The sequence below is a fragment of the Peromyscus leucopus genome, chromosome 20 (assembly GCF_004664715.2).
Source record: "Peromyscus leucopus breed LL Stock chromosome 20, UCI_PerLeu_2.1, whole genome shotgun sequence".
In the NCBI taxonomy this organism is placed as follows: Eukaryota; Metazoa; Chordata; class Mammalia; order Rodentia; family Cricetidae; genus Peromyscus; species Peromyscus leucopus.
This window is the reverse complement of record NC_051080.1, coordinates 8191279-8215198: the sequence shown is the minus strand read 5'-3', so window position 1 is coordinate 8215198 and position 23920 is coordinate 8191279.

Genomic DNA, 23920 nt, shown 5'->3' with positions numbered 1-23920 from the left:
ATGGCCCTGAGGGTGGCACCCAAATATAGATTTCTTTGTCTTACTTTGCATATGCTACCAGTCACAGAGAAAGACATGACTGCAAGCTGGCTCCATTCTCACCCAGTACTCTGATTGACTGGTCCACATGGAAGGAAGTTGTCAGATTTGTCAAAATGAGTCTTTTAGATTTTTATGCTGTTAAAAAAAAAAAAAATCTGCATTTATCCTTGCACCTTACCCACATTAGGGATTTTCAGTTTTTGTAAGGGGTGAACGCATCGCTCAAGGGCCATCCCCATCATCCTATGAAAGCAACCAGGGCTTAGAAAGCAGAAACATATTGTAAGTAAAATCTCTAAATGAAATGCCGTGGCTTGGCGAAGGCTCACACAGTGTCCACAACTCACGGTGACTGCTCCGTGACAGCCGCCAGTAGCTGGTAAACTGGAATCTATATGTTTAACTTTCAAGTTCCAGTAAGGCAGTCATCTGGCTCAGCTGTTCAATTTTCTCATCCTCTTAGCCATCATCTCAGCAAACTTTCTGGTCTAGAGTTGACCACAAACCTGAATTTGTCCCCAGCTCGTCTTCACCAGAATCTCCGACGCTGGTGTGACCTCCCTCCTGGTGCACCGGCCAGTAGTACAAGAAGCCTAGAAAAACGGCTCTGGACCCTAGGACATCTCTGCTGTGTGAGTGATGCATTTTCTCAGCCCACACCACTGAGACAAGGACATCTCCTCTCTCTGCTCCTGTGAGAGGTTCTGTAAAGTTGCAGAGGAAGGGCACGGAGCTCCTGCCACTCTGTAATACCAAAGTAAACAAAGAACAGTAGCAATAATCCAATCTACCACTCCATCTCTGAGAGTGTGCCATTCTGGCGATGCCAAATGATTCCAATTATCTAGTCCAGCAGGATCAGAGTTTCATCTCTTTTTCCAGGCAACAATCTCCTGGGGTCCATGAGTGTTCCCAGAAAACAGAGCACACACAATCAGGATGGGTCTGTTTTCTACACCGAGAAGTAGGTAGTCAGTCAAACCTTAAATAAAAAGACTTACTTTAAATTATTTTGATGTTGAGTCCTGCTTGTGCACTGTATCTATAAGTGAACTGATAAACTTCTCCTGGCCAGACTGTCTCAGATGTGCTGATTCAAACTTAATAGCAGTCTAGGCACCTACTTCATGTCATTGTCTAGGTTGTTAATGCCACTTCTCAGATGGTGGAGCCCAGGCCTTGAGCTTTTTCTAACATGCCTCTAGATAATTCAGATATGCAATCAGGATCCAGGTTGGCTGAGGTCTCTGGGCCATGTGTGAATGCAGATACAATGAAGTTGTGCACACATTAGATCCTTCCATGGATCTAGAAGCTACAACATCTGGTCAAAGGAAAATACATACCTTATAAAATTTCTTCTGGGGCTGGCTCAGACCAGAAGCATCAGAAGCCTTTGTGGGCTGGTAGGAAATGAAGGCTTTGAGCTCTGCCTCCAGGATGTTTTAAAACAGATCACGGGGTAACTCACATTTGTATTGAAGTCCAAGAAGCAAGCTATAAATCCTGATTCCTAACTGGCAAGTAGTTCCATTACTCAGTTCCCCCTTTACATTAGACTCCTGGGATCAGAGTCCATGATGCTTCATCAAGCAAAATGCAGGTAAATTAATTATTGCAGTAATACATGGCATCTACCCTAGTTCTTCCTTCTCAAAGAAATATATACATTTTCAGAGGCAAAATTCATAGAATAAAAAAAGTAAAGTCAGCTGCCTGGGCACTTCAGTGCTATGTTGTGGTGACCTAGCCTAAAATAGGTCCCCAGCTTAACCAGGAGGAATCTGCCCAATTCCTGGTTGTTCCTTTTGGACTACATGAAACTCTGAAGGTCGCTGGGATAGTACCATAGCTCAGGTTCAAGTCAGAAGCTCTTGGCAGCAGTGATGGACACTAGGTACATGAGTGATGCAGAAGACCACATATGTGATGGGCAAGAAACTACAGCAGAGAAATTCAGTAGATCATCTGAAGTCCGGAAAAGAAGCAGGCGTGAAACTCACAGGAACTGTGACACTTAAAAATGGTCTTACAGAAGGAGAAATTAGAGGAACGGACATACAGTGAAGCCCAAGAAAACCCAGTGTAGATAAGATGCAGGCCAAGCCAAGTAGTAAAAGTTTTCCCTGCATGGAGTCAGCAAATGATGGAGAGGGGATGTTTGTTCTCCCAACACTCAGCCCTCAACACAAGATCACAAGGTGCAAAGAAACAGAGAATGGAGTGGCCCCGAGCAGTGGCCTCAGACCAACCTGACCACAGCTTTAAGCCAACTTAGATACTACCAATGAGTTCAAGCAGGACATGAACGGACAACCCAACAAAACAGTAAAGTTGAAAGACCCTAACCCTTCAGGCTTACACCCTCCCCCCCCAAGCCCCAGGAGAATAAGGAACTAAAAAGAAAACTAGTTCCAAGGGCAACCTGACTCAATTACCCCTGCCACAATGTAACAATGTAAAGAAATTTCTATTAAGAGATGTGCTCAACTGTGACTGGGATAGTTGCAGGTGTTCTAGGAAGGACCACTATGACCTTTGTGTAAACTCCACTCCCACCCTGATACCCCCCTTGAGGTTTCAGGAAGAATGTACATGTAGGTGTGACTGCACCCACTCTGTGATCACTCTGTGATCAGACCATGATCTTATGAAATTAGCCTCTAGACATAAATCAATTGAAACGAAATTGTATGGGAATTGTAATCTTGTGGTTTTTGTGGGGTTTCCCTTTAAAAGCCCCCATATGGCTGCAGTAAAATGCAACTCTTGCTCTTTGGACTGAGTGAGCCCATCTGTACAGTCGCTTTCAATAAACCTCGTGCTGTTGCATCAACTGGACCGGAGTCTGGGTTCTTGGGGCACCCACTTGAGACCCTAGATTTTGGGGTCTATCAAAGTGATATCTGAACAAAACAGGACCATCAACAGAGAGGGGAGCAATATTTTAAACATCAAACAGCAATTCTGATGCTAAAAATCAAAATACAGGAATTGAAATTTTCAGCAAAGGGGTTCAGCAGAGTCAGTGGGCAAAAGAAGCTATCAGTAAACTTGGAGGTGAGTCATTTGAGATGATTAAGAACAGGCAAAAGAAAAACAGTGACCAGAGCTAAGAGGGAAATGAGATGCCATCAACTGATGAAGATGTGTACTGAGAGACTCTGAGGGTGAGAAAGGCTGGCTGAAGGACGAAGGCCCCAGACTCACAACGTGAGGGGAAAGGTCATTGCGGTTTTGATTTGCATTTCCCTAAGGATGAGTGATAGTGAATATTTGTGCTTGTTAATTTTTATATTATTTGGTGTTTTGAGGTTCAGTTGTACATAGCTCTTTATGTATACTGGGTACTAATCCTATTCAGAGACACAATTTGCACAAATACTTTCTCTCATCCCATTGGTTGCATTTTCATTCCGTTGATTGTATCTTCTGATGTATAGAAATCTTAAATTTTCATGATCCCAATTTAAAATTTGTTTCTTCCACTGACTGTACTTTTGGGTGGTATATGCAATTATTATTATTATTATTATTATTATTATTATTATTATTATTATCAAATCCTTAAATCCAGCACTGAGATTTTTCAATTGTTTCTTATGTGGTTTTGAACAATTCTGTACTTTCAAACTTTAATATTCAGTTCTTGAATCCTCATTGAGTTAATCTTTGTTAATGAGAGTGCAGTTTCATTCTTTCTTTTACTTGTGAAAAACACATTAACACCATAATATAATCAAGTTTTAAATGTTGACCTTCCATCTTGTAACTTTGCTAAGGTCACTTATTGATTACATAATTTTTGTAGATATTTTGAGAGTATATTGAAAAAAACAAATATGTAAAACACATGAGTTAAAATTGTTCAAAAAAAGATATCTCACTAAGTCTTAAGGGTGAGTGATTCCTGTATTCTGAAAACTTAAGAATGTTAAAGAAATCAATCTAAGGAGATTGAAATGGAAAAACAGGGTGTATGTATTGAAGAAAAGACATATAGAAAATAGAGGGAAAATACACTTGATATATGCTGTGGGAATCATCCTTCTGTACACTGTGAATATATGTTGCTCTCATTGGTTAATAATAAAGCTGTTTGAACAATAGCAAGGCAGGATAAAGTTAAGTGGAACAATCAAACTGAGGACTAGGATGAAGAAGGGCAGAGTCAAGAGAAATATGAACCAGTCACCCAAAAAGCAAGATGCCAGAGGACTGGTAAAGCCATGGACCATGTGGCAATACATAGATTAATAGAAATGAGTTAGTTTAAATGTAAGAGCTAGTTAGTAATAAGTCTGAGCAATTGGCCGAGCATTCTGTAATTAATATATAAGTCTCTGTGTATTTATTTGGAATGAAGTGGTCGGAACAAAAAGCTCCATTTACTTGATTTACTCTATCTACTGATTGAAATCCTAAATTCCTTTTTAAAAAAATTCCTCTCGACACACTCAGAAGTCATGGCTAGTCAGATTTCTGTGAATCCCATAGTGCAGACAAGATGTATGTAAAATTAACCATCACACAGATTTAACAGAATCCTTACTATAACTGGAAGACTTTCATAGGTAAGGACGAATTATTTTACCATATGTGAAAGAGAAAAAGAATTAGAATAAATAAATCCATTTTGCAAAAAGAGAACACAATGGCAAAAATAAATATGTCCAATTTTGAGACAGTCATCATGCCTGTATGATGCCAGGGCTGGGAAAAGATAGTACATCATAGATTGGCTTGCAAATTCTCCAGTGAAGTGTGAAGGAAAGCTGAGTAGGAAATGGAAAAAAATAAGACATTTTGATTATATTTGTAGCTCAGCAGCAGTTAAAACTAGCTTATTGTTATTTTAGTTTCCAACTTTTCGTAACAAAGACTAAAGTAAACAAAATTAACTATTTCTCTGTGCACAGGGAACAAGACTGGACAGTTTCTACATTAAATTACCAATACTATTTACCACTCAAGTGTAGAACTGAGATGGAAGGAAAGGGAACTTCTTGCTTGTAAAATGAATTGTTTACAAATATATATAGAGAGAAAGGAATAATAATAAAAGCATTAGAAGCATATGCTCTCTTCTTCAAATGAGTCCTTTTTTTAAAATTAGTTGATAATACATGAAAGTAATTTTAAATGCATACATTCTTAAAGATTCTCAAATATTTCTAGAAATTTACATAATAGGTATTGTGAAACTAAAACTAAGATTTTTCTTGTATAAAACTCTATTCAGGTCTTATCGTTTTCATTAGAGAATATCAATTTCTGTGATCAAATCCACTTAGGTGACACCAGCACAGCATGTTACCACTGTATAAAAACAAATTTCATATTTCTAGACTCATGTAGCTGTTAATTCCTCAATCTTAAATTTTTTTAGAACAAATATAATAATTTAAATGCGTCGGCTTGTCTGTCATATTTACATTTTTTAAGTCATCAGAATATAAATGGACAAATTATGTGCTGGGAATCTCAAGCCCTTGATCCAGAAGAGCAAATTCCTCTCAGGCAGTTCTTAATGTTGGGCTTTGGAAAAGTCATTCCGCTTCTATTCACAGCCACTAGGGCTCAGTCTCTTCTGTAAGATGGGAGATGAATGCGTTGGAGAAAACAGCATCACCATCATCAGATGATTCTGAGGAAAAACAGACAGTTCTGTGCCGATCTGTAGTCTCTTAAAGACAAAATTTAAAAAAAAAAAAATGTGGAAGATGGGAAAGGAACCAGCCAAGGACAGTTTTGTGTTTGTGTGTGTGTGTGTGTGTGTGTGTGTGTGTGTGTGTGTGTGTGTGTTGGTTTGGTTTCCTCGTTTCCCTTCCTCCTGGCATGACTGAGGGGAATTGTGTTAATGATGTTTAAAAGAAAACCATACTTAGTTTAGGAAGACGGTGGGTGACAAGCACAATGTGCTAAAATCTCCGGGAAATGAACTGGAGCAAGTTGTGGAAGACCTATCCCGGGGGGGAGGGTGATGGCTGAACATATCTAGTTCAACAGCAAAGTAAAATAAGAAACTTTACAGAACAGAGCAGAGCAGGAGGGAATCCCAGTCTATCCCAGAGAGACTGGCAGGTACGGGGCTCCCTACTCCATCATCCAGTGAAGGATGGTAAGCAGAGCCATGATCAGGTTGGAGAGTCTTGGAAACTGCACTCCACTCCCAGTAACGGGCATTTCAAGGGGAAGGGAGAGGAAGGGAGACACAATCTGTGTGTGTGCAGCTGCAGAAACAACTTCCGGGTGCACTAACTGCATTAACCTGGAATGGCACTATGACGCCACTTAAAAGCGCTCCTGCTGAGCCAGCCACTTGGTTACCCCCGACCCATTAAGAACCACACCCCTGTGCTCTAGGGAAACTCGGAACATGCAGAGTCAAGAGGAAAGAAATTATGAATCAGAACTGCTTAGTCTTCACTGCCCTATAAACCTGTGTGGAGCCAGAATCCAGGGGAACACAGAAACAGGTTCCAAACACTTGCAGGATATCAGGAAGGACCGCCCAGGGGTGGAGCCAACATTGACAGTCAGACTGCTGAAGGACCCCTGAGACCTTTGACCAGCATCTACAACCCAGGATGTGGAGGACCGCCTGCTGGTGGGGACGCTATCTGCAACTCTACCTTGCAAAGGACTGCCCAGAGGTGTGACCATCACCTGGGAACCCAAGAAGAAACTCCAGACTGGAACCAGCAAACAGGAAGACTGCTTACAGACTCTCTCCTCTTCACATTGATTTCTCCTTTATTTAGTACTCAGTGACAGTTTAGCGGACCTGCTCTGTCTTGCTGTTCTCTCTCTTTTTCTTACCTTTCTGTCCTTGTTCACGTCCCCTTAGATAGGTTCACCTAAAGAACGCAGTGGGTCGCAAGCTCCTCGAGATAAAATATTTCATCTTGCATGGAAGCTCGTGAAGACACAGGATGTGCTCATGGGGAGTAAAAAGGTCCATCCTTCAAGGAAGCTCCTTAAAACCCAGGAAGCAAACAACTCAAAAGTTTCAGGGAGTCCCTGAAACTCACCAGATACACTGACTGCCCCACTAGCCACAAGCATATATAACCGGAAAGGACTGCTCAAAGACTCCCTCAGATTAGCCAACTGCCTAGAAGAGACTCAAATCAGACATGCTCCCTGGAAAATCAGCTGAGCTGCCTGGAAAAGATGCTCTCCAGACTACTGAGCTACCTGCAGGTTGCGGGGCACTTCAGGTCTCCAGCTTTCATGAGCTGTCACTCACGTTGTGGTGGGGAGGTTCAGTGATGCCACTGTCTTCGAGTCATTTCTGCTCCGGTAAGTAACCCTCCCCCCAAACTCGTTGGTTCACCAAATTGGGCTTTGTGGTGTCCTTACTTTGGTCTGTCGTTGGTTCCCTATCTGGGGTGAGCAGACATAGTGTCACACTTGTAACGTCCGTGGATTAGCGAGTCTTGGAGGACCGAGGAGAAGGGGAATGAGTGACCCGGGGGGAAGAGGCAAGCCAGAAGGTTGCACTGGTCCTTTTAGAGCTGGGAAACGACCAGTGCTCCGGCAGTAGCTTGGATCTGTCCCAGGTTTTCCTTTTCCTTTAATATTTGTGCACGGGATTTTTTTTTTTTTTTTAACTAATAAATGGTAAAAGAATCATCTCCTTCCACCACATAGGTTCCAGGGACTGAACACAGGTCATCAGGCCTTGCAGTAAGAGGCTTTATACGTCGTGGATCCACCTCACCAGCCCTGGCTGCATTTCTTCACCTTCTCTTTTTATTCCACCCTCAAGCCAACTGTCCTCCTTCCTAATTGCTTTCCCTCTTCTGTCTTTTCCTGTCTACTCAATACTGTTCGTCTCAAACCGATTTTCACTTTCTATTTGTGCTCACGTAACTGATATATCATCACACTCACAGTACTGTCAGTGTGCCTATACTTTCTAAAGTGATTGGTGTTTAAAGGGTGATTGTTTTTATTGTATTTTTAATTTATTTTCATAGTATATGACAATGATTGTTTTTGAAGACAATATTCTACTTTGGGGGAAGTGTTGGGGATTGATCCTGATGCCCTCAACACCAGGTGAGCAGAAGAAAATGACATCTCCATTCTATTACAATCTATTTCCTCTTCATCGTTGCAATTGATTTTCACTAAAAGAATAAGGTGACATTGAAAAACTCTAAATAATAACCTAATATCAAATATACAAGCCTCAGTGCAAAAACACACAAAAAAATGAAAACTCAAGGCAACATAATTCCTCCAGAAATGACTCATCCCACAGCAATTGCCTCCAATGATAGTGAAACAGATGAAATCCCAGATAAAGAATTAAAAATAATTGCAAATATGTGCAAAAAAATGAAACAGGACACAGATGAACTAAGTGAATTCCAAGAGAACACAAAGATGAGCTGAATGAAATAAGGAAATCAGTTCAGGATATGAAAATGGAATTGAATAAAGAGATTGAAATACTGAAGAAAGTTCAAACTGAAATACTGGAAATTTTCAATATGTCAAATAAAAGTCTCCTTGGAAAACCTCAGCAATAGAATAGATGAAGGGGAAGATAGACTTTGTGGGCTTGAAAAGAAGCTAGAAGAACTAGAACATTCAGACCATGACAGATAAGTGAATAAGAAAATAACATCACATTCAGGAACGCTTTAAAATACCAACTCTACAAATCATGAGTATAGGAGAAAGTAAAAATGTTCATGATAAAAGCATAGAAAACATTTTCAATAAACTCCAAGCAGAAAGTTAGCCAAATCTGGAGAAAGAGATGCCCATCCAGGTAGGTCCAAGAGACATTTAGAACATAGACCAGACAGGACCAGAAAAGAGGCTATCCATGTAAGGTTATTTTGTAAACACTAAATGAGAAGAAGGAAAGTGTATTAGAGATATCATAGAGGAACACTAAGACAATAAAGACAGGTCCATCTGAATAATATCAGATTTCTCAACAGAAACTTAGAAAGCCAGGATGGATTGCCATGGTGTACTTCAAGCTCTGAAAGGCAATAATTGCAAACACAAAAAAAACTATCTGTCATAACTGAGGAAGAAAGAAAAATGACAAAATCCGCCTGAAGGGCCTCATGAGCACCAAGCCAGCTCTACTAAAGAGATGTGAAGAAATCCTTCAGTTTGAAGAAAAAGATAAACATCAATGAAGTTACCGAGAAAAAACTATGCCACAACACCAGTTACACAATTGAGGAGCAAGAAAAGACCAAATACTATAAATTAACAGTAATTAGAGTGCCCACTCTTCAGTAATAACTCTGAGTATTAATGGTTTCAATTCATTAGTCCAAAGATGCAGACGATAGCTGGTAAGTACTGGGTGAAAGTGCTCACTGCCAAGCTTGATGGCCTGAGTTTGACCCCCAGGACAGAGATGATGGAAAAGGAGAGCCAACTCCTGAAAGTTGTCCTCCAGCTGCCACAAGTCTGTCATGACACTCATGTGCACACGCACACACACACACACACACACACACACACACACACACACACACAGACAGAGACAGAGTAAATAGATGCAAAATTCTCAATAAAATTTTAGCAAATCAGATTCAAGAACACGTGAAGATCATCTATTATGATCAACATGGCTTCATTCTAGAGATGCAGGCATAGTTTGACATATAATCAATGAATATAATTAAAATTGACTCCAAAGACAGAAATCATGCAATCATCTTAATAGAGGCCCAAAAGATCTTTGACTAAATTAACATATATACATAATTAAAAGCCCCCAAAGAGATTAAGAATAGAAGGAATGTAAGTCAACATAATAATGGCTATGTATGACACACCTATAGCCAATATTATACTAAATGGAGAAAAACTCAAAGCAATCCTGTTAGAATCAGGAATGAGGCAGGGCTCCACTATCCCCACTCTTTATCAATATGGTACCTGGATCTTTAGTTAGAGCAGTAAGACAAGAAATAAAGGGGATACAAACAGGAAGGGCAGAAGGCAACGTATTCTTATTTGAGGATGACATGGTCTCTAAACAAGAGGCCCTACAGACTCTACTAGAAAATAGACCTGTTAAACACTTTTAGCTAAGTGGCAGGATGCAGAATCAAAAATACAAAAACAATCTACACCCTTTCTACATTTATAAAAAATAAACACATGGAAAAAGAAATCATAAAAAATAATCCTATTCACAATGACTGCAAAATAAAATTAAGTTACCTTGGGATAAACCTAACCTAGGAAGTTCCACAGTGAAAGTTTTCAAACACTGAAGAGGTATTGGACAATGGTCAGACTCCCTAACTCATGGAACTGTTGGAATTAACACAGTGGAAATGACCACCTTACCAAAAGTAAATTACAGGTTTGATGCAATTCTAATAAAATTCTAACAGCATTCTTCACACAAAGAAAAAAATCTTAAAAATGCATAAGGAAGGTACAGATGATCTCAGATGGTCCAAGCAAAGGACAACACCATACCTGATTCTAAGTTATACTCATATCATAATCATAGTAATACAAACAGCATAGTAGTGGCAAAACCCAGACACCTACATCAATGTAACAAAATAGAGAGCCCAAAGAAACTCATGTGTTTGTAGTCTTCTAATATTGGGCAAACATGTAAAAACACACAATGGAGAAAAGAAAACAAATTATGCTTTAAAAAGTAGATACCCTGGACCTTGCTGCCACCAAGACCAAGAGGGCTGGGACCAAAATTATGCCCATAGTCTGCCCCTACATCAAATATATAGCCTTGCTCAACCAGACCATACCTCCAACTATCCATTGCCCATGAAGGATAATGGGAATTTGCCTGATGTGCCCAACCACCCCCCAGGACCCTGAGGACCCAAGCCTAGAATGGCTGAAGAACCTGTAAATACTCTCACTGATGGAAGAGACCCCTTTCCTGTTGCCCCCCCCCATGAAAATGTGAAAAACAATCCCACAAAAAGCAGATACCCACATGTAAAAGAATAAAACTCTAGAGCCCCATGTCTCAGTAACAACAAAGGCTCGTTGCTATGACCTGCACAGCTTGAGGATCCCCTGACAAGGCAATGAGGAAGAAAAGACAGATGGATGGACAGACGGGGGGACACACACACACACACATGGCAGAGGCATGGATTGGGATCACCTTGGTAGTATGCTCTGGTGGAGGGGCAAAGAAACTCTGGGCATTCATTCTATACATCTGAGGATGTGGGTTTATTGTATACAGATGAACAAAGAGTCAGGTTTCGTGAACCTTGGTAGTAGACTCTACAGGGGATCACTCAGACTATAAACATCTGGGAAGAGGGAGCTGCAGTCAATACCCTCTGAACACACTGCCAAGATCTGCCCACCGACCAGGGGAAGGCTTTGCCATTTCCCTGAACCTGATCTGAGGAAGGTGTTGCCATTCTCATGGGTCTGAGGCACGGGGGTCCTTGACATGGCCATGCTCATGTCAACGATCCACGTTCACCGAGAGCTTCGTTTGCTCCCTACGTATTTACTCCCGGCTTCTTCTGCTCCTCACAGCTGGTGAACATGTGGCCCAAAGCAAAACATGACACACAGTTTGTAGGAGTGTAAGCCTATGCAGCCCCTGTACAAGTCTATCTAGAGGTTTCTTAAGACCCCGCTCTTCTACCCACTGGTGTTTATGCCAAAGGCCTCTGAGTCAACACCTCTCAGAGATCCTTGCACAGCGATGCTTATTTCAGCATTAGTTACAATAGCTACATCATGGAGCCACACATCCAAGGGACAGATAAAGAAAATGGATATAAACACAATGGATTTTTTTTTTCAGTCATAGAGAATGAAGTGGTGTCATTTTCAGGAAAATAGATGTAACTGCAGATAATCATACTAAGCAAGGTAAGCCAGCCTCAGAATCACAAATCTATCTAATTCTTTTTGTTCTGAGATTGTATGTAGAAAAATAAAATCATGTAGGTGTATATAACCTGGAAGTAGAAGGCAGACGTGTAGCTGTCTACGGAAAGAAAAAGACTAACAGAAGGGTGAGAAGGGGGTGGGTGAGGATTCAGGGGTACGTTCACTGCACAAGGTATCTTCTGTGAGAACTGCCCTTATGTGACACAGTACCATGTGTAAGGAAAATTAAAGATAAACAAATGAATAATAAAAAAAAATACACTGTCCCTAAGGATACCCCTCAATTTTGAGTTTCTCCCCTTAGAACATTTTATTGCATTGTTTGGGGCAAACTAGTTGAGAAAACTTGAGCACGCATTTCACAGCTGAGGGTAGACTGAGGCATGGACCCTCTTGCTCCCTAACTGATGGGGAAGCCTTCCAACATAGAATTCCTATTTTTAGATTCTAAGGGACTTGAAGGTAACAAAAGTCTTGGGGCGTGCTTTATTAAATGTTCAAGCTGTCACACTGTCCAACAGAAAGCATTCGGTCTCACTGCTGAGAGACTCACTCTCATGTTGGCAAGCAAAGGTCAGCCAGGATCTGTCAACAGCACCCGATGACTTTGTTCTGTAAATACAAGCTTTCTCCAGAGCAGCACCTTAGCGGGAAGTAATTGTTCCCCTTTTCATAGTCCTGCATTAACCCAATGAGAAGGAATGCTCACACTTCCTGTGGGTGGGGCAGGGCTTTGGCAATGGTGCTCATACCTCTGACCCACAAAAAAAAAAAAAATTCCTCCCTGTGAGAATGGTCTGGCTACATAGACCTGACATTAACGAGGCCACACTTGATGGATCTTTTGCTCTCTTGGCACAGGTGACTCTCTGATTGCACAGAGAACATGGCCGGCCCTAGCAGGGTGACCAGTTCTGATTTCTCTCTCAACCTGTGAGCACGCATAGATGTGAGCTGTGGGTCGCCATTTCCTATAGAGTCAGGAAAGAGACCCCAGTCAATAAAACAGCCATGACTTAAAATCCCAAGTGACATTTGAAACATCAAATTCATCTTTTCTGTTTATCCTACTGGCTAGGGTCCTGGGTAACAGCCACATGCCCAAGAATCTCAACAAAGAATGAAATAGTGTCAAAATATTTACATTGCTGTCATATATGTAAATAGTTTCATAATACAGATTCTACCTATGCCCAGCGGGACTCTGAGTCTTAATTCTACAAAATGCAATCCCAATGTCATAGTCCAGAGTGGTGAAATCACCAAAAAAATCAACCTGTAAAGTCACAAATTCCCAAAGAGCAAAATCCAGAAAACATTCTGGGAAAATATTTTTTTTAATTATTTAAAATATACTTGTATACAATTTTAAGTTCGGGTATATTAATGAAACACCTGTAGTTTCAATACTTGGGAGATGGAGGCAGGGGGATTACAAGTTTGAAGCCAGCTTAAACTACATATCAACCCTGTCTCAGAAAAAAAAAAAAAAAAAAAGCAAGAAAGAGGGAGAGAAATTTATTTACTTTTTAAAAGGATAATTATTTTAGAAACAAAAAAAAAAAATGGCAGCTCTCATCAGAGACCACTTGTACAATCAAACAGACAATGCCATTCCTTCATCTCTAAGCATAGCTGCTATAAAGCAACAGTAGCCATTTCAACAGCGAAAAGAGCAGTGCCATTCAGAAGAAAGGTGTGAAAAGGTAGAATGTGCAAGTGTGCATACTAGGCACTGGGAACTTCCTGACGAGATCCACCACCATGGAAGATGAGCCACCCAGATCTGTCACTTTGACAGATCATGACTGTTCCGAAAATTGTACTGAGGACCTCATGGCTGCTGGATAGGCACTCCACTGGGAACTCTTCCACAGATGCTATGGATTAAAAAGTTCAACTTTCTGAGGAGCTCTCTTCCCCTCCCTCTCCCCCTTTCTCTCCCTCTCCCCCCATGTCCCTCCTTTTCCCTCTCTCCTCCTTCCCCATCCCTCCAACTCCCTCACCACCTCTGTGTATGGTGTGTATGGTATGTGTGTTTGAGACATGGTCTCCTTCCGCAGCCCAGGCTGGCCTCTCCCAGGCCTTCAGTCTTTGCCTCCCAAGTACTGGGATTACAGTTGTGCCCCACAACAGCCGGCTCTCGGTGATTTCCACAAACTCACACAATGCTCACAGACACAGTCAGCCTTGTGATCGTGTGCTCGTGTGTCGTCAAATTTACCCAAACCACAAAACAGATCAGCACTGCCTAGCAGTCTCTACATAACTTATACCTCCAGCGCTGGATATGATGTGAAAATGAAATATATACCACAGTGAATTGGGGGAAACAATAATACTGACCATTCAAAACTGTGGGGGAAAACTAAAATGAAAATTGGGCATGGGAGAGGCGTATAACAAGTCTAGATTATGGGCAGTTCCATAGAGGTAGTCTGGGATGGGGGGCCAATGTTTATGATCACTATTTTGAAGTCTTGCATCATGATGCACAGCGCTGCTCCCCACCCCAAACCCCATAGGGCACAGCCTTCGTGAGAAAACCTGTTGTTGCTCTGTTTCTGCACTGTGCTGCTCATCATGGGGTTTTCTATGGCTTTTCTGTGCACCAACATAAGCGTTCCTTACTCTACATTGTTTTGAGTGTAGAGAAATCCACCGACCCTTGATCATTCAGGATTTCAACCCGATCACACCATCGTGAGTGGAGATCCACTCAGGAAGCTGCCTCAGCTTTCTCCGAGCAGAGCCCTCTTCTCCCTGGGTGGTGCGAACCCTAAGTGGTCTTCCTCTGATTTTGCTTCCAAGGAAGCAGGGTGAACTCACTGGTACGTCCCTTGAGGTTTTGAAAAAAATAACTGTATAAAGAAAGATGTTTGAAGGAAAGGTTTGTAATCTTGGTTTGATCTCACTCCCTAGGAACATAGCAATTTCTGTTTGTTACATGGTTGCCAGGTCTGGGGGCTTTGGGAGGGGGTAGCCAAGAAGTCCAATAAATTTGAATTTTTATAAAGTGTAATTTTTTATAAGAATATCCCTTGAAATATTTGGGGGATATACTTATTTTATGAGACTTATTTAAACTAAGCATTATTTATGTTCATGTAGGATTTAGTTTTTGGAGCAATTTACCGTTTTAAGCAACACTTGAAGGGAAAATTATCTACTGTCAGGAACATGTTCCGTTCAGAGGTGGCACCTGCGCTGAGTCCTCAAGAGCAAGAAAGAAGCAGGTAGGAGTTGCCTTAGAAATCGACCACAGACAAAAAAAATCCCAACCATAGTGTATTAGCTTACTGTGGTTGCTGAGGCAAATTACCACAAACTTTGTAGTTTAAGATAAGGCAAAGTCATGCTCACATGGTTTTAGAAGCCCGAAGTATAAAATCAAGGTGTCCAGTGACTGTGCTCCCTCTGGAAGCTTGAAGGGAAAATGCATTCCTGTCTCTCCCAGCTTCTGTTCATGACAGTATTTCTTAGTTTGTGATCATTACTATTATACAATTGTTGTGTGTGATACTATGTCACATGAGGACACTTTCTCCCAAGAATACATTGTACATTGAGTATATTCCCCTCCATGCCTCTGTACCCTTCCCTTTCTAAGCTTCCTCCCTCCCCTATTGGTCCCATATCTTCTATGTTCTCTCTCTCCCTCTCCCTCCCTCTCCTCTCTCTCTCATCTCTCCCTCCCTTTCCCTCTCCCCCCTCTTTTTCCCCCTCTCCCTCTCCCCCTCTCTCCCCCTCTCCTCTCTCTCCCTCCCTCCTCTCTCTCCCTCCCTCCTCTCTCTCCCTCCCTCCTCTCTCTCCCTCCCTCCTCTCTCTCCCTCCCTCCTCTCTCTCCCTCCCTCCTCTCTCTCCCTCCCTCTCCCTCCCTCTCTCTCTCCACACACACACACACACACACACACACACACACACACACACGTACATATATGTATATAGTTTTCATGTAGCTATAATAAAAACCAGGAACCACAAATAACAAATAAGGTGATGTGTGATTTTTGTCTTTCTGAAACAACCTTGAATCATTTAAGGTTGATCAATTCCAATTGTATCCATTTTCCTGCACATGACATAATTTCCTTCTTACGGACAAGAACATCCCACTGTGCTCACCTTCTTTATGCATTCCTTGGTTGTTGGATGCTTGGAATGGTGAGCAGTAGTGAGCATACTTAGCTGTTGTGAGCAGTGCTGCAATAAACTGTGAAATGTTTTTGTGTGTGCTGACTTGGAGGGCTTTGGGTAAGTTCCCAGGAGTCATACAACTGCCTTTAGGCTTTCAGAACCCTCCACATTGATCTGCATAGTGGCCAGACATGTTTGCATTCCCACAGCAGCATGTGAGGGTTCTTTTGGTCCATATCCTTACAGAGTGTTCAGTGATTGGCCTTCATGATGGTTGCCACTGTGACTGGGGTGAGATGGTATCTCAATGTTTGGATTGCATTTCTCCAGTGACTAGTGAGGTTGAATATTTCTTTCATGTCTTTCCTGGCCATTTGTACTTGATCTCTTATGAACAGTCTGTTCATTTCATTCATATACATTTTGCTTGGGGTTGCTCAAGTTCTTGTTTAGATTTTTTTTTTTTTTTTTTTTTTTGGTTTTTTTTTTTTTCGAGACAGGGTTTCTCTGTGTAGCTTTGCGCCTTTCCTGGAGCTAACTTGGTAGCCCAGGCTGGCCTCGAACTCACAGAGATCCACCTGCCTCTGCCTCCCGAGTGCTGGGATTAAAGGCGTGCGCCACCAACGCCCGGCCTAGATTTTTAAACTCTTTGTGTATTATGGTTATTAATCCTCCATCAGACAGCCAGTGAAATTTTTCTTCCATTCTGGAGGCTGTCTTTTAACTTGATTAATGGTCTCTTTTGCTGTAGTTCCATTCTTTAACACATGAATGTCTGGTTTTGCTGGCATCATTTGTTGAAGAGGTTGTTGTGGTAGTATTGTGTTCCCCAAAATATTGTGCACCCTAATAAACTTATCTGAGGTCAGAGACATAACAGCCACAATATTAAACATGAGGATAGGCAGTGGTAGCACACGCCTTTAATCCTAGCATTCCAGAGGCAGAAATCCATCTGTTCAAGGATATAGCCAAGCATGGTGACTCATGCTCTTAATCCCAGAAAGCAAGCCTTTAATCCCAGGGAGTGATGGCAGAAAGAGAAAGATATATAAGGTGTGAAGACCAGAAACTAGAACTTTTAGCTGGTTAAGCTTCAGGCTTTCAAGCAGCAGTTCAGCTGAGAGCCATTGGGATGAGGACACAGAAGCTTCCAGTCTAAGGAAACAAGATCAGCTGAGAAGTTGACCAGGTAAGGTTAGCTGTAGCTTGTTCTGGTTCTCTGATCTTCCAGTTCACTCCAATACCTGGCTCAGGTTTGATTTTATTAATAAGAACTTTTAAGATTCCTGCTACAAGTTGTCTTTTCCCCAATATGTATTTTTGGCATTTTTCCTGAAAATTAGATGACTGTGGTTATAAAACCCTGTTCTATTCTGTTGATCTACACAAAAGATCCTAAAAAGACCCCACCAGAAACTTCTCAGCTCTGATAAACACTTTTATCAAAGTGTCAGGATGCAAAATTAACATGTAAATATTAGTAGGCATCCTGCACACTAATCACAAGCAGGCTAGGAAAGAAGACAAGGAAATACTTCCATTCACAATAGCTTAAAAAAAAAAAAATACCTTGGGACAAACCCAGCCAAGGAAGTCAAAGACCTCTGCAATAAAAACTTTAAAATACGGACGAAAGTAATCGAAGAAGACATTAAAGGTGGGAAGACCTCCCGTGTTCACGGATTAGAAGCGACATTGGGAAGACGCCAGTATCCTGAAAGCAAGTTTCAGATGCGGTGCGATCCCAGTCAAAACTCCAGCACCACTCATTACAGAAATAGAAAGAAAAGCAAAACTTCCAGACCTTACAAAAGATCTCAGCTATTCCTGACGAAGGAGACCAATCTTGGAGCTATCGCCATTTCTGGTTTCATTAAAGAGCCTGCCTTAGAACCAGGAGGCTGCAAGAGAGGAGGAGACGCACAGACTGGTAGAGGAACAGACTTGAAGGTGCAGCCATGGGAGCTTGCTGCTGCATTTTAACTGAGGCAGCGGAGAGGAACTCTGTGGAACCCTGCATTCTTCTGTTCCGTCAGACCTACTGACCAGCAGCTAGCCTCTGGAAACAACAGCCACTTCTTTCAAGCCCTAAGGTTGGACCCTGACTTTCTTTTGTAAATAATTGCTGTTTCTTAACCAAATAAGTAAGGATGAGGATAAGGGCTAACTGCTGGTTGGCAGCCAATGGTTGGCCTGTGACAGAATTAGCTAAGACTCTTCAAGGCGCTCTCGAGATGAGGTTTCACAAAGAAGGAACAGGTTTTGACTTGTCCCAAGGAGCAGTTGATGGAGTAGGCACACTCTTCAAGACAGACATATTCTTTTCCTTCCACTCGACATGGAGTTTTAGCAAAGGCACCATACTTCAGGGCAAGGCTGTAAAGAATAGCAGTCACGTTGTCACAGTGATGGGCGATGACATTGCTCGCACCTGTTGACGCTGTCACCCTCTCACATCCTGGGTCAGGGTCACTTGGCAGCTGGTGTCTTTCAAGCCAGGGTTAAGAGCAACCAGGAAATTCTTTGTCCACTGATGTTCTCCATCACCCAGTGTTCATCAGTAAAGACCAGATAGCAACAGATCAATGACTCTGCTGCAGGCTGGACAGAGATAAGTGTAATGAAGAGAATTCCAACAGGAGGGTGTGGGAGATGGGCTCTACTCTGGGCTCTTCTCTGGGTTCCATCACTGTGAACTAAGGTAAAGTACTCTGAAGGACAAATGAGACAATGAGCGAGCCGCTTTGGAAGCCGTGAAGATCCAGGTCTTTATACTTAGTATAGGCTCAGGATGGTGGGTTTTTTTTTTTTTAACCAAATTTAATTAAATATTCATAACTAATATAGCTATAAAACAGCAGATTTATTTAGCAAGTCATGATGGATTGATCACTGGGGATTCATACCTGGATCCCCAATCTATATTCAGATGGTGTTAATCAGGGATGGAACGGACAGCTCCATCTGTCCTCAGCCCAACACACAGGATTCTGGCCTCCAGCATGATATATCAGGGTCATACCACCTCAGATATTTTGCAGAAAGCTTCATTAAAATGTCAAATTTAACATGAAGGACATTCATAGCCGGGAATTAGGACTTGAAAGAAATAGTCATTGCTTCAAAAGCAAGTAACTGTGGGGTCCGATTGAAATAATAATAAAGCGTGCTGGTTCTTAGAGTCTTTATATAAAATAGCATTTTATTTAGAGTTTTGGTCAAGTGAATTACACAGCCTAGATCCAGCCATCAGCCACACTGTGGCTCCTCTGAGATCTATCAGGTTAAAATTAGAAAGAAAACGGTACACTTTAGTGACCTGTCACATACAGCATTGTGTAAGGACAGACAAACAGTATAAATGATAAGTGCAAACTGATCATCTTCCCCACCTGTCTCATCAATTAAAATGATTCCCTAAGAAAGTAGGCTACATAAGCACGCATCCTAAAAGACACACCAGCAGCACTCACTAACTCACGGCAGGGTTTCTCTCTTCATGTCATCGAGGTTGATCTGGGAGTTATGGGCACATCATCTACTTCCAAAATTCCAAACTCCAACTTTCTTTTTGTTTTCATACCCTTTTGTGTTGATAGAAAAGATTAAATTTCGTCTTTGATTTAAAATAATTATCTTCTGAGACTGTGTTGTTACTGGATCTGGATCCTGTGTGTAGTGCAGTGTTTCGACAGAGAACATCTCTCTGACCATGCATCTTTGAAATAATTTCTCATAACCATGACTATTGGAGCAGCTTTTTTAGCACCTGTGAATATTCACATCAAAATCTACTGATTTATTTATCATGTCAGGAAAGAATGCTGTTGGAAGATGGGTGAAAATACTTAAGGCGTTTGAACCTGGTAGAAACAGCAGTCCCTGGGGTGAAAAGGCAGCTTAGCTGTTAGGAGCACTCACTGCTCTTCCAGAGGACCCTGGTTCGATTCCCAACACTCACATGGCAACTCACAATCTGCTGTAATTGGGGTTCCAAGGGGATAGGATGCTCACTTCTGGTCTCCACGGGCGCTGCATGCAAGTGGTCCACAGACACACATGCAGGTATGTCTGTGTCATGCATAGCATATGTCAGACACATGAATATTTTTAAAATCGGGAAAACATTGTAAAAACAATGTATGTTCTCTCGGCGGGAAACACTGACCTAATGTTCGCAGAGAGAAAGAGAGAATTCATGATAACTTACACCTTTATGAATAAATGTAGCCTTAGTTCACACACCTTTGATAAAAATCCACACTGGGGAGGCAGAGGACTCTGGAGCATGTACCTGGGGTTCCAGGGAGTGTCTCCTGATGAGTGTGCTGCCCAGGAAGTTTGTCTGAGCACCTGTAAGCACCAGGCCGTGGTTTTGCTCCATACACTGAGAGAGGCATGTTGTGGTTGAAATGCTTATGTCTTCCCCAAAAGTCACGGGCTCAAACATCATCCCTCACGTGGTCACTCAGGCCGTAGAGCCTTGAAGCACTAACTAACTGGATCACTGTTGTCCTCATCTCTAGCAACTCCTTATTCAGCCCAGAATTGTCTTACGGGTAAGCGGGTTATCGGCCTTCCCCTTAGCAGAGCTGGGTTACCACTTTAAACTCCCCATTTTTTCCCAAAGAACTTCTGTGTGTTCAGACCCAGAACTTAGCCTCTCACACCACTCCCAGGATCGGCCCCCCCTCCATGCCAGGATTGCCCCCCACCCACCCACATCATCTCTAAAGTCTTCAACTAGGAAGGAGAGACCCTGTGCCCTAAGCCCAAGCTTTTCAAACAGCAATGTGCATCGACAACATTAGAAAGTGGGGCCCACCCACCAGAGACTCCGATTCTTGGGGCTGGCCTTGGGCCCTGAGGATCACGGCTTTCCTAGCAAACTCAGAAAGCTGCTTTACATTACAGAAAGAACATCACCGCACTTAGCATTTCCAGTCCCGTCTCATTTTCCCGCTCCAGCATTACTTCATCTTGTTAGGCAGAGGAGTCTCTCCTGGCCCAGGAGTGGTGATTTTCACATCCCTTGGTTGCTAATGGTCTGGCTGGCTGGCAAGGATGCTGCCATTATTTATTCATTATCCCTGCTTGGATGTCATCGCCTGCCTGCCTGCCACCTGCAAACAAGGCCTGCTCCAAAGTTTAAAGGTTGCATCCTTGAGTTATTGTCCATCCTGAAGCCTCATTCAAGACTGTACCAGTGGCATTCTCTACCAGTCATGTCCCCTCTGGGTGGCTCTATTGCCTTTAGCAATACCCTTGACAAAACTTCCACACCATAATGTCCTGTTTTAACATAGCTTAGGGAGAATGGGCAGTGCGACCTAGGACTCCTACTACAAATGACTAGGTAGATGGGACATAGTGACAGATGCCTATGGACTCAGAAAGCAAGGCTAAGTCAGAAGGATCATGAATTCAAGGCTAGCCTGGGCTACACAAGCAAGACCATTTGATCTAAAGACAGGAATTCAATCCAATCTGATCTAATCAGAAACAATCATTCTATTTCTATTTTTAAATTTACCTTTATTCATGTAGTGTGTGTGTGAGTGAATATGTGTGTGTTTGTGTGTGTGTGTGTGTGTGTGTGTGTGTGTGTGTGTGTGTGTGTGCGCGTGTACACATACCATGTCATGTCTGTGGAGGTCAGAGAACAATTTTCAGGAATCATGATGTTCTCTCCTTCCACCATGTGGGTTCTGGGCTCAAACTCAGGTCACCAAGCTCAGCGTCAGACACGTTTACCCACCGAGCCCCTCCATTCTACTTTTAAAAGAGACATAAAAGGAAATCCCAAGTTACAGAAACAAGCAGATGTAGCTGCACTGGTCAGGGTACAAGACCAATAAGAGCAGGAGTAAGGAAGAGGGTCTGCTAGAATGGATCTAAAGGTTCCTGGAGGCCAACAAGAGACCAGAATTCAAGTTCTAGTCAAAAATACTGAAATGTAAGCTACTGCTGGGTGTAGAATAATTCTGTGAGTTAGACAGTAAAGAATTGCTCAAGGCAGAGAAATGCTACACTTCTCAATGGAGTAATGGGTTCATGGGTAAAGACACACATGTGCATTTTAGAAGTGTAAGAGTTTCAGGACACAGACAAAGCCAATCTATTCTGTCATTAAGTGTTGTTTTTTTTGTTTTTTTTGTTTGTTTGTTTGTTTTTTAATGTACCAGAATATACAGCCAGGGGTTCTTTTTTATATTTCTTTAAACGTCCTAGAATGTACAGCCATGCCTTGCTATCTGTAGGGAATTGTTTGCCGAACTCCCCACAGATGATGAAATCTACAGATATTCGGGTCTCCTGTGAAATGGCAAAGTATCTCTCATAGCTCACACATGTTCGTCCAGACACTTCCGTCATCTCTAGGTTAGTTATAACACCTGTTAGAGTGTAAATGCCATGCAACTAGTGATTATGATGTATCAACATGTCTAGGTTAGTTATAACATCTGCTAGAGTGTAAATGTTATATAACTACTTGTTATGGTGTACCATCCAGGAAGTGATAAGAAACAGTGTGTGTTCATCTGCAGCTCAGATGAAATTCTTTTCGATTGGCAGATTCTGGAATCTATGTATGTGAAGCCTGCAGACACCAGAGGTCAAGTTTACAGCTTTTTTTTTTTTTTTTTTTAAAAAGAGGGAAGGGTTTATTTGGATTCATGGTTCCAGGGTGATGAGAGTCTACCATTGTCACAGCAGAGAAGCTGGATAGCAGGCAGGCATGGTGGCTGGGGCAGCAAGCTGAGGGCTCACATCTTAAACCAGGTTTACAGCTTTTATCTGGCCTTCGTACAAGTGACTGTGCTCACTAATGGGTCCGTGTATGTATTTGTTTACCTTAAAGTCATTTTAATTTATTTTCTACGAATTACACCTACAAAATACTAGTTTCTATATTACATGTTAAGTCAGTGAAAGATATTCACTGATTATATTGAGTCAGTGAAAAATAACCTAATTTCCCACTTTGTGTATTAAATTATTCATCAGGATGTAAATTAGTAAGAATAGTAAGACCCGCTAGTAACAGAAGCTTTCTGTGTCTAAGCTGTAGATACAGCTGTCTTGACTTACGTAATTTCTCTCCTTCTGTTTGTCTTGGTTCCACTGCTTGTCCTCAGATGCTTGGTCACTCTAATTTTGTGACAGCTATTCAAAAAGAGAATGTGGAACTGAAAGGTGAGCACACGACCCCACAGTTGTGGTAACAGTGCAGGGTGTCCACACCCTGAAAATTTGTGGGCATTTAAAAAGAAAAAAAGGTAACAGCACTGGGACATTTCTAAACAGTCTTAGAACTTAGGAGTCACATGGCCCAGACGCTTCCCTGTATCAGAGATGAAGAGGAAATACCTGATGACTGTTTGAAAAATAAAATCATGAAATTTACAGATGAATGAAGGGAACTAGAAAACATTATATTGAGTGAGGAGATCCATATTCAGAAAGACAAATTCCATATGTGCTTTCTCGCCTCTGGTTCATTCCTGGTTCCAAATCTTCAGATGTAATCAGATAGCAGGAAAGTAAAAAGGTACCGTGGCTAGGGTATCCGCTGGGACTGGGCTCCACCACTCTGTATTTTGAATGGTTGTGGTTTTCTGTAGTAGGTCTCTTGTCTGTTGCAAAGAGGAGTTTTCTTGATGAAGGGTGGAGACTATACTTACCTGTGGGTATAAGGACAAATGTCCATAGATCATTGCAAGGGATTATGCTTGCTTAGTAAATTAGTCCTTTTAGGTTCTCCTTCCAAAAACCATGACTTCACCAGCACTGAGGAGTTGGCTAGGCTTCCAGTACCAGGCATGGTCTCCCTCTTGTTGAG